Source organism: Bos grunniens, chromosome 19 (assembly GCF_055505025.1).
Source record: "Bos grunniens cultivar Pamir isolate PY7600 chromosome 19, Bosgru_T2T1.0, whole genome shotgun sequence".
Taxonomy (NCBI): Eukaryota; Metazoa; Chordata; class Mammalia; order Artiodactyla; family Bovidae; genus Bos; species Bos grunniens.
The window spans coordinates 23,868,705-23,880,068 of NC_141183.1; the positions used below are offsets into that span (position 1 = coordinate 23,868,705).

General features: G+C 42.9%; 1 long non-coding RNA gene across 1 annotated transcript; it reads left to right on the forward strand.

Annotated features, from left to right (window-relative positions):
• The first annotated feature begins 1,084 nt into the window (after window positions 1-1,084).
• Window positions 1,085-1,879, forward strand: LOC147351733 (uncharacterized). Its single transcript, XR_015147649.1, has 2 exons — window positions 1,085-1,280; window positions 1,449-1,879. It is a non-coding gene; the product is annotated as an uncharacterized LOC147351733 (long non-coding RNA).
• The last annotated feature ends 9,485 nt before the right edge of the window (window positions 1,880-11,364 follow it).

Sequence of the window (11,364 nt, forward strand, 5' to 3'; positions counted from 1 at the left end):
CTTGGTCAGGCTTATTCCTAAGTATTTTATTCTTTTTAATGTGATTTTAAAATAAATTTTTTTTTAATTTCCCTTTCCGATATTTCATTGTTAGTATAAATAAATGCAACAGATTTCTGTATGTTAATCTTGTCACCTTGCTGAATTTTTTTTTATCAGTTCTACTAGTTTTTGTGTGGAGGCTCACATAACAGTCTATGGGACAATGCTGGTTTTGAATAATGATCAGTTGTCATGTTTTAGATGTCTAACTAAATGCTAAGCACTTTATGTGCATTCTCTTATTTAATCATCTCCACAATTTTATTTGTTTTTCTATTTTACAAATGAGGAAGCCGTGGCTTAAAGGAGTAAAGTATATAACTATGAGAAAAGGATAAGTTAAAACTAAATGTATTACAATGAAAAATGTCCACAATAAATTGGTTTTTTGGCCATGCTGGATCTTAGTTCCCTACCCAAGGATCAAACTGTGCTTCTTGCATTAAAAATGCCAAGTCTTAACCACTGGACTGCCAGGGAAGTCCCTAAAAATTTTTTTTTTTAACAATTATCATCATTATCAGAAAAATTAAATATACCTATATCACTTATTTTAAATTAAGACATTAAGTGACTTGCTTGCGGCTCTTCTACTAACCACAGGGCCAACACTTGAATCCTGGGCCTGTGATGATTCCAACTTCATGCTCTTATCCCCATGAGGACTCATAGAGATAAAAAGGCTTTGGAGGGCATAGGACCTAAACTACCACACATGACAGGTCTTCTTTCTGCAATATTCTTGGAAAGTGGCCAGCTAGCCCCTGCTTGAATACCTATAGTAATGGAGAGTTCGTTACCTTCCTAGGCAGCATGCCCCATTGTTGACTACTTAGGAATCTGTTCATCCTAAATTCTGTCCTTAAGTTTGGAATGCTCTTAGTGGAGGTGGCCCCCTTGAGCTAGACTGAAAGGATAGGCTGGTTTGCACTGGTCTCTAAGGAGAGTCCAGCATGTTCCCCACTGCTTCACGGGGATGGGAGCCCTAATCTGCCTCCACCCCTGCTCCCACCTCCCAGACCCAGCACTTCCTGTGGACTGACTCAGGTAAACCTTACCAACTCAGTGTGGGCTGCCTCCCTCATGTGGCTGTGGGGCCACAGCTGCTGCAAATGCCTGAATTGCCATTCACGGTAAAGCCTCCCTCCGCTGAAAGGATAATCAACTCCCTGCTCCACTGACAAGTTCTCATTGGGTGAGGGCTGAATGCTGGGTCTTTAGAAAAGACACCAGAAAAGGCAAGTTCTTGGCCCAGCTTTGACAGATTCCCTCAGCCACTTTAAAGGGAAATTGCTGGGATAAAGATTAGGCGGTGTGGGGGCTGGTGGGGGAGGACGTGTAGAGAGGAAAGCAGCAGAATCTGGGATGCTAATGAATTTCCTATGATCTCACTTTTCTTCTTCCAGCACAGGCTCCTCTACAAAATGGATGGGGCTGCCTTGCCAGCCGGAGCCTGAAAATGTGCCCAGGTGTACAGAACCCCAAGTCCCTGGACAACCTGTGAAATGCTAGCTGCCTGTGAACAGATGAAAGGGAGGACAGGCAACTGTCCTGGAAGGAAGGATCTGCAGATGGGACCTCCCTCAACTTTGACCATGTACATCTCAGGGTCTGCTTTCCCGGTCTGACCCCTCCCAGTGACAGCCGAGCTGTGAACCCAGGAACACTGACAGCCAAGAAAAGTGGCATCATCAAACCCCTCCCACCGCCTCTTCTCTCCTCTCATGGCCATTTTCAACATCAAAGAATAATAAACTACTACACTGCACATCTGAAACTCATATAATATTTCAAATCAACTATGCTTCAGTTTTGAAAAATTTATAAAGAATAAAAATGCTGTAAAAGAAATGCCCCCCAGGAGTTTTAGTAAAGGGTCTGAAACCTATAATTTGATCCCCAGTTCCATTCCATCTGCCAAAGCTGTGACGGACCCTGCGGTCAAGACAGTGGGCCAGCCATCTGCTTGCAACCATACCATGATTACAGGTTGTTCCTAAGAGTTGGTATAACTAGAGGGTTAGGCTCAAGGAGACTCACAGTAGCATTACTGATTGCCAACCATGTTCTAGGCTTTGCCCTAAGGGCTTTATGTACTTGCAACAAATTTGTGAGCCTGGAATTATTCTTACAAATGTTTTAGGAATTGGAGACTGGACTCAGAAGCATTAAATGCAAGATTGCCCAGCCAAAAAAATAGCAGGAAGGGATTTGAACCTAGATCTGTCTTGGGCTAAAAATCTGTGCTTTAAAAAAATAAATAAAATTAAACAAAACATAACAAAACAAAACGTTTATTATGGAAAATTTCTAACATACATAAAACCACCGCAAACTAGTAACGTGAACTGCCATATACCCCTCACCAAGTTATAATGACCATTAACACAGGGCCATCTTGTGGCAACTCTACGTCGACCCGTGCTCCTTTATTGGGCTATTTTGAAGCAAACTTAAGTTGTACCATTTTATCTGTAAATAGTTCAGCCTGTGTCTCTACTGGAGAGGGATGCTTAAAATCTGTGCTCTTGACCTCCTCATAATTATGACACAATAATGAGAAAGTCCCCCCAAATATGCAAAATTTCCATTACCTCCAGAGGGGAATGAAGCATTCTCTGGCTGCATCTGACCTTTCCACATAATGTGGGGAGGATACAGTCATTATCTGCTAAGTCCAGGAATGCCCATCTGGCAGTCCAACATCATGGGGACTTGGCCACCAGGCCACGTGGATAACATTCCTGCCAGTTACCCCTGAGTAACATTTATCTGCTGGAAAATATTACCTAACCAGTTCTGTCCAGCTGCACTGTCTCACAACTTGTTACCTTGTTGGCTGTCACGTGCCCATGGAATAACATTAACATCAACTTGGCACACCTACCATATGTCAGACACTGAGCTAGGGGCTTCCTTCCTTATGTGTCTGGAACCAAATGCGTGATTTTTAAAAATTTCAATCTGATTTTTTTCTGTTCAAATTTCCATTTGGAAACTTCCTTGGTGATCCAGTAGCTAAGACTCTGCTCTCCTAATGCAGGGGGGCCAGGTTCGATCCCTGGTCAGGGAACTAGATCTGGCATGCTGCCACTAAAACCTGGCACAGCCAAATAGGTAAATACACATTTTTTAAGAACAAATTTCCATTTGGTTCAGAATTCCATCCTGCGCTGCAATATTATGGAAAGGAGTCTATATAATCCCTTCAGGGGCTGAATCCATCAATCAGCAGCATTTCTTGAGAATGTATACATTCAGAGAAGTCACCCCATGAGTCACCATAGAAGGTACGAAGAATATAGTTCCTGCCTTATACTACAATGCAAGACATTTCTCTGTATTCAAGTCTGCAAATTACTTAGTAATAAGACAAAATATACAAATAAAAAGATCAACAAAGTGGAACATACCACCTGGCACAGCAGATGTAAAAATAACATGTCCAGGGAGTTGAAAGGCGATAGCACTTATGCGTGACTGAGGGAAACCCGAAAACTTTGGTGGGGGAGGTGCAAACAGATTGCTTCGCAGGACTTGGTGCAGTTCGCTGTACATGCCCCAAGCCATAGACTCTAGAGGCCACACACTGTGCTCTCCTCATCATGACACTGGCGATGGCCCTTACTGAGTGTAGCTGGCTCTGGTTCCATCTGCATTCTTATTCTGTGACTCCAAGGTGCCCCTGACTGCTCTGGACTGCTGCCTCTCCCATGGAACCCTAGTTGCTGCTGCTGCTGGCTCTCAGGGTTTGCTTGTTAACCCCAGAAGGCAGAGTGATGCTGCAGCTCTCTGCATCTCCAACAGATGTGTTTGCTCATCAAACCAACCATTTTCTGAGTATCGTGAAGATGATAAGGTGGTTTGAAGCTCTATTGGAGGAAAGAGTTATACCTTCTAGGGTTGGGAGTGCAAATAGACCCATTGTTAAGGTTTTTACAGATAGAGGTGATGGGAGAGGTAACTATAAGAAGAAAGACAGAGGCAGGGTATTCCAACCGGTGGATGAGCTGCAGTGAAGGGCAAGATGGGGCGAACCATGCAGGTGTATGTGGAGAAGCAGGCTGGGGCATTTTGTGAACACCATAAGAACATGTTGAGGACTTACATTAGCAATGAAGAGCTAATGAAGGGACCTGGCAGAACTGTCACTGTACCTTAGGAATGTCAGTCGGGCAGAGCAAGTGACATGGATTGGAACGGAGGAAATAAATGGAAGCCAGGAGACCAGTTAGAAAGAAGGCCTAGGGTCTAGCCTCTTTGTAATTATCTGCTTACTTACCCGCAGTGGGAAGTAGTCCTCTTGAAATAAGCCTTCTACTCGTATTGCAGGAAGAAGGACTCTTTCCAGGGCCTAAGAGTGGGTTCTTGTTCAACATTCAGAAATGAATTGTCTGAGGAAACACATGAGTTGACAAATCAAGAGAATTTATTGAGAAGGGGTGCCAGGGGAAAGAGCAGCAAGGTAAGGGAACCCAGGAGGACTGCTCTGCCACATATCACAGTCCAGATTTTATGGTAATGGTGTTAGTTTCCGGGTTGTCTGGCCAATCATTCTGACTCAGGGTTCTTCCTGGTGGCATGCGCATGGCTCAACCAAGATGGATTCCAGCCAGAAGGATTCTGGGAAGTAGGTAGGATATATAGACTGGTGTCTCCTTTTGACCTTCCCAAATTTTTCCGGTTGGTAATGGCTTGTTAGTTCTTTACTGGGACCTCCTGTCATAGAAAAACTCATGCAAATGGTTACTACAATGCCTGGCCAGAGCAGGCAGTTTCAATCAGTGTTTTCCCTAATGCTTGCTCTAAACATCTTGAGGAATGGGTCTGCACTGTGTTAGTTTCTTGTCTCCCTCGTACCTGACATTAGTAGGTATTCAATAAAATTATTAGCACCTGGCACATAGTAGGTGCTCAACAAATATTGTTACAAGAAAGAAAAAAGAGGAAGAGAGGGAAGAAGGGAAGGAAGAAAGGAAAAAGTCACACTTGTGATAAGCTATGAAGACAGTTTAGGGCTCAAGTACTGAGATCTTTCTGGAGAGGTGGCTGTAGTAGAAATGGTTAGGTAGGGGAGCCACAGTATTTCAGCAGGAGCATCTAAAAACCTTGGCAAGTGACTGGATTTGGGAGGAAAGCAAGAGCAAGGAATCTAGGATCGAGGAGAGAATGGGAAGACCACTAGTAGAACTAAGACAACAAGGGAGAAGCCTGTCAGTGGGAAAAGACAGGGTTGTTACCTGAAATCTGGGTTCGCCTCAGGTGGGTGTCAAGCCAAAAGACACAAGCAAGCCAAAGAACGGGAGAAGGGATTTATTACTTGCAGAAAGTAAGAACACCAAGGATCTTTCCCAAAGCAGTGTCTCTCTGAACAGCAAAATTAGGGAAGTTGTGAGCTAAGGATACAAATAGCTGAGAAAAGAAGAGAAGTGAAAAGCAAAGGAGAAAAGGAAGGATATATCCATCTGAATGCAACATTCCAAAGAATAGCAAGGAGAGATAAGAAAGCCTTCCTAAGTGATCAATGCAAAGAAACAGGAAAACAATAGAGTGGGAAAGACTAGAGATCTCTTCAAAAAAATTAAAGATACCAAGGGAACATTTCATGCAAAGATGGACACAATAAAGGAGAGAAACGGTATGGACCTAACAGAAGCAGAAGAGATTAAGAAGAGGTGGCAAGAATACACAGAAGAACTATACAAAAAGATCTTAATGACCCAGATACCCACGATGGTGTGATCACTCACCTAGAGCCAGACATCCTGGAATGCGAAGTCAAGTGGGCCTTGGGAAGCATCACTACAAACAAAGCTAGTGGAGGTGATGGAATTCCAGGTGAGCTATTCCAAATCCTGAAAGACGATGCTGTGAAAATGCTGCACTCAATATGCCAGCAAATTTAGAAAACTCAGCAGTGGCCACAGGATTTGAAAAGGTAAGTTTTCATTCCAATCCCAAAGAGAGGCAATGCCAAAGAATGTTCAAACTACAGCACAATGGCACTCATCTCACAAGCTAGCAAAGCCATGCTCAAAATTCTCCAAGCTAGACTTCAATAGTACATGAACATAGAACTTCCAGATGTTCAAGCTGGGTTTAGAAAAGACAGAGGAACCAGAGATCAAATGGCCAACAACTGTTGGATCATAGAAAAAACAAGAGAATTCCAGAAAAAACATCTGCTTCATTGACTCTGCTAAAGCCTTTGACTGTGTGGATGACAGCAAACTGTGGAAAATTCTTAAAGAGATGGGAATACCAGACCACCTGACCTGCCTCCTAAGAAATCTGTATGCAGGTCAAGAAGCAACAGTTAGAACCAGACATGGAACAACAGACTGGTTCCAAATTGGGCAAGGAGTATGTCAAGGCTGTATACTGTCACCTTGCTTATTTAACTTATATGCAGAGTACATCATGTAAAATGCCAGCCTGGATGCATCCCAAGCTGGAATCAAGATTGCCAGGAGAAATATTAGTAACCTCAGATATGCAGATTACAAGACCCTTATGTCAGAAAGTGAAGAAGAACTAAAGAGCCTCTTGATGAAAGTGAAAGAGGAGAGTGAAACAGCTGACTTAAAATTCAACATTCAAAAAACTAAGATCATGGCATCTGGTCCCATTACTTCATGGTGAATAGGTGGGGAAACAATGGAAACAGTGACAGACTATTTTCTTGGGCTCCAAAATCACTGCGGATGGTGGCTGCAGCCATGAAATTTCTTTCCTTGGAAGAAAAGCTATGACCAACCTCAACAGCATATTAAAAAGCAGAGACATTACTTTACCAACAAAGGTCCATATAGTCGAAGCTTTGGTTTTTCCAATAGTCATATATGGATGTGAGAGTTGGACCAACATAAAGAAAGTTGAGCACTGAAGAATTGATGCTTTTGAACTGTGGTGTTGGAGGAGACTCTTGAGAATCCTTTGGACAGCAAGGAGATCAAATCAGTCCATCCTAAAGGAAATAAGTCCTCAATATTCATTGGAAGGACTGATACTGAAGCTGAAACTCCAATACTTTGGCCACCTGATGAGAGGAACTAACTCATTGGAAAAGACCCTGATGCTGAGAAAGACTGAAGGTGGGAGGAGAATGGGATGACAGAGGATGAGATGGTTGGGTGGCATCACTGACTTGATGGACATGAGTTTGAGCAAGCTCCGGGAGTTGGTGATGGACAGGAAAGCCTGGCATGCTGCAGTCCATGGGGTCCCAAAAAGTTGGACGTGACTGAGTGACTGAACTGAACTGACTGAGCGACTGAACTGAACTGACTGAAGGATATATGCCTATTCATGAAGGAGCTTGGGCTGTAGGTAGTGTATAAGCTTTAGTTGATTGAAGTTACAAAGGTCAGAAAAGGTCACATTGTCCCCTAGTTTCCAGTTGATCCAGTTCCAGTGGTTGAACACTTCAGGCTAATCTTTACCATTGGAAAAAGGACTAGGAGTCTTTACAACTGATACATCATCTTTGCTATTGTTACTTCTCTTGCCTGATAACAGGTAGAGTTCCTGCATTCTTTTTTCCACTGAAAATAATTAAATACAGAGATATGATATATCATCTTTGCTATTGTTACTTCTCTTGCCTTTTCTGGTGTCTTTCCAAAGACCCAGCATTCAGCCCTCACCCAGTGAGAACCTGTCAGTGGAGCAGGGAGTTGATTATTCTTTCAGTGGAGGGAGGCTCTTACCGTGAATGGAAATTCAGGCATTTGCAGCAGCTGTGGCCCCACAGCCACATGAGGGAGGCAGCCCACGCTGAGTTGGTAAGGTTTACCTGAGTCAGTCCACAGGAAGTGCTGGGTCTGGGAGGTGGGAGCAGGGGTGGAGGCAGATTAGGGCTCCCATCCCCGTGAAGCAGTGGGGAACATGCTGGACTCTCCTTAGAGACCAGTGCAAACCAGCCTATCCTTTCAGTCTAGCTCAAGGGGGCCACCTCCACTAAGAGCATTCCAAACTTAAGGACAGAATTTAGGATGAACAGATTCCTAAGTAGTCAACAATGGGGCATGCTGCCTAGGAAGGTAACGAACTCTCCATTACTATAGGTATTCAAGCAGGGGCTAGCTGGCCACTTTCCAAGAATATTGCAGAAAGAAGACCTGTCATGTGTGGTAGTTTAGGTCCTATGCCCTCCAAAGCCTTTTTATCTCTATGAGTCCTCATGGGGATAAGAGCATGAAGTTGGAGTCATCACAGGCCCAGGATTCAAGTGTTGGCCCTGTGGTTAGTAGAACAGCCATAAGCAAGTCACTTAATGTCTTAATTTAAAATAAGTGATATAGGTATATTTTATTTTTCTGATAATGGATGATCGTTGCTTAAAAAAAAAACAAAAAAAAAACATTTAGAGACTTCCTTGGCAGTCCAGTGGTTAAAACTTTGCACTTCCAATGCAAGAGGCACAGGTTCAATCCTTGGTTGGTGAGCTAAGATCCAGTATGGTCAAAAAACCAATTTATTGTGGACACTTTCCACTGTGATACATTTATTTTTAACTTACCCTTTTATCATAGTTATATATAGCTCCTTTAAGCTATGGCTTCCTCACCTGTAAAACAGAATAACAATAACATTGTGGAGATGATAGAAAGATCAAATAAGGGAATGCACATAAAGTGCTTAGCATTTAGTTAGGCATCTGAAACATGACGACTGATCATTATTTGAAACCAGCACTGTCCCATAGACTGTTACATGAGCCTCCACACAAAAACTAGTAGAACTGTTAAACAAATTCAGCAAGGTAGCCGTATACAAGATTAACATACAGAAATCTGTTGCATTTTTTTACACTAAAAATGAAATATCAGAAAGGGAAAGTAAAGAAAATATTCCTTTTTAAATCACATTAAAAAAATAATACTTAGAAATAAGCCTGACTGAGGAGGTGAAAGACATATGCTGAGAACTATAAACACTGATAAAGGAAACTGAAGATGACTTAAAGAAATGGAAATATATATCATGCTCTTGGATTGGAAGAATCAGTATAATTAAAATGGCCATACTACCCAAAGCAATCTACAGATTTAATGTGATTCCTATCAAATTACGCATGACATTTTTCACATAACTAGAAAAAATAATCCTAAAATGTATATGGAACCATAAAAGACCTAGAATTGCCAGTGCAAGCCTGAGGGGAAAAAAACTAACTTAGAGGCATCACCCTCCCAGACTTCACATGACTCTACAAACCTTCAGTAATCAAACAAGCATGGTATTGGCACACAAACAGACACATGAATCAATGGAACAGAATAGAGAGCCCAGAAATAAAGCCACACATAGACGGTCAATTAATCTTCAACAAAGGAGGCAAGAATATATAATACAATGGAGAAAAGACGGTCTCTTCGTCAAGTGGTGTTGCGAAAGCTAGACAGTCATACGTAAATTATTGAAGTTAAAACACTCGGTCACACTATACACAAAAATAAGTTTTTCTAGTTGAAGAGAGCAGGGGCTCTCTTCGTTGTGGTGCATGGGTTTCTCATTGCAATGCCTTCTCATTTAATCCTTGTGATAGGCATATTATTATTATTTCTACTAAAATATAAGGAGGTTAAAAGACTCATTCAAAGTCACACAGATAATACACAGAAGAACTTGGAAACAAGAAGTCAATCAAGAGACACTCACTGATGAAAATGCCCAGCTCCTTGTAGGTGCCAAAGATCCCAAACAGAGTAGGAAATAGCTCCTACCCACAAGAAGCTTACAACCCAGTAGAGTGAGCTCTATGCTATAGACCAAGAGGCTCTAAGACATAAAAGTGCTCAGCAGAGGTGCTAATTCAGGTGGAGGAAGGGGGAGGAATTATATGTCAAGGGAGGTTTTCAAGGGGAGGTGATGCTGAGCTGAGTCTGGAAGGATAAACAGAAATGAGCTGGCTGAGAAGTGTCAAAAGAGAAAAGCATTCCCAGCAAAGCACACTGGCCTGGGGCCTTTGGGAACTGTGAGTTATTCAGTCTGCCTGCACACAAGGGCAGGTGTGGCCAGGAGAGGCAAGTGCCAGGATAGAAGTAGGGGAACTTGCATGCTACCCTGAGGGATTCTAAAGTGTTCTGAAGGTAAGTGCCCCAGTGAAGGATTTTAAGCAAGAGAACAATATCCTCAGATTTATATTCTAGAAACTTCACTCTAGAGGACCCCTGGAGGCAGAGTGGAGGGCAGATGCCTAAGCAAGAAAGGATAAGGGCCAGGCTGAATAGGGCAGTAGCATTGGTAATGGAATAGAGAATGAATAATATCATATCATATTATTTGGTATTAATTATGCATTTTGGAAAAGGAAAGGGCAAACCACTCCAGTATTCTTGCCTGGAGGATCCCATGGACAGAGGAGCCTGGCAGGCTACTGTCCATGGGGTCGCAAGACTTGGACACGACTTAGCGATTAAACTACTACTACTACAATTATGTATATGAAGGAAGAATTGGTCAGCCTTAGAGGACGAAGGAGATAAGGAAAAAAGGATACAGAATGATGGAGAATTATTGCCAGATTCTGGCTGAAACAGAAGCAGGAAGTTAGAAATGGATACTAGTGGAGGTGGACAGCTGAGCAATGAGTTTGGGAACTTCCCTGGTGGTGCCGTGGACGAGAATCTGCCTGCCAATGCAGGGGACATGGGTTTGTTCCTGGTTCCGGAAGATTCCACATGCCTTGGAGCAATTAAACCCGTGAGCTACAACCACTGAAGCCTGTGAACTCGAGGGCCTGTGCTCCTCAACAAGAGAAACCACCACAATGAAAAGCTGGCGAACAGCAACGAAGACTAGCTCCTGCTTGCCGCAACTAGAGAAAGCCCGTGTAAAGCTACGAAGACCCAGCACAGCCAAAAATATAAATAAATGAAATTGTTTTAGAAAAAAAAAATAAATAAATAAGTTTGGGACATACTGGGTTGAGAAGACCCCAGGCCATCCAGGAGGGGGTATCCAGTAGGTAGCTGGGTATGGGGATCTGGAGCTCAAGGCGAGGCTGACCTGGAGATATATCTTTGTGAATCATCAACATAGGGTAGTGGATGGAGCCAGGGGTGGGGGTGAGTGTTTGGATAGACAGAAAATGGTCTCTCACACAGCCTTGATGAGCACTGGCATTTAAGGAATAGGTAAAAGAAAAGAGCTGAGAAATCGGTGAGGAGAAGCCAGAGAGACAGGAGAGCAAAAAAAAGAAGAAAATGATGTCCCAGAAAGCACTGGGATCTAAGCAGGTCACCTGGAGGATGCTCCTGAAAGTGAGAGCAGTACCATTTTTGTTCCCTTTCTGAAGGATGGAGGATGGCTTCCTCC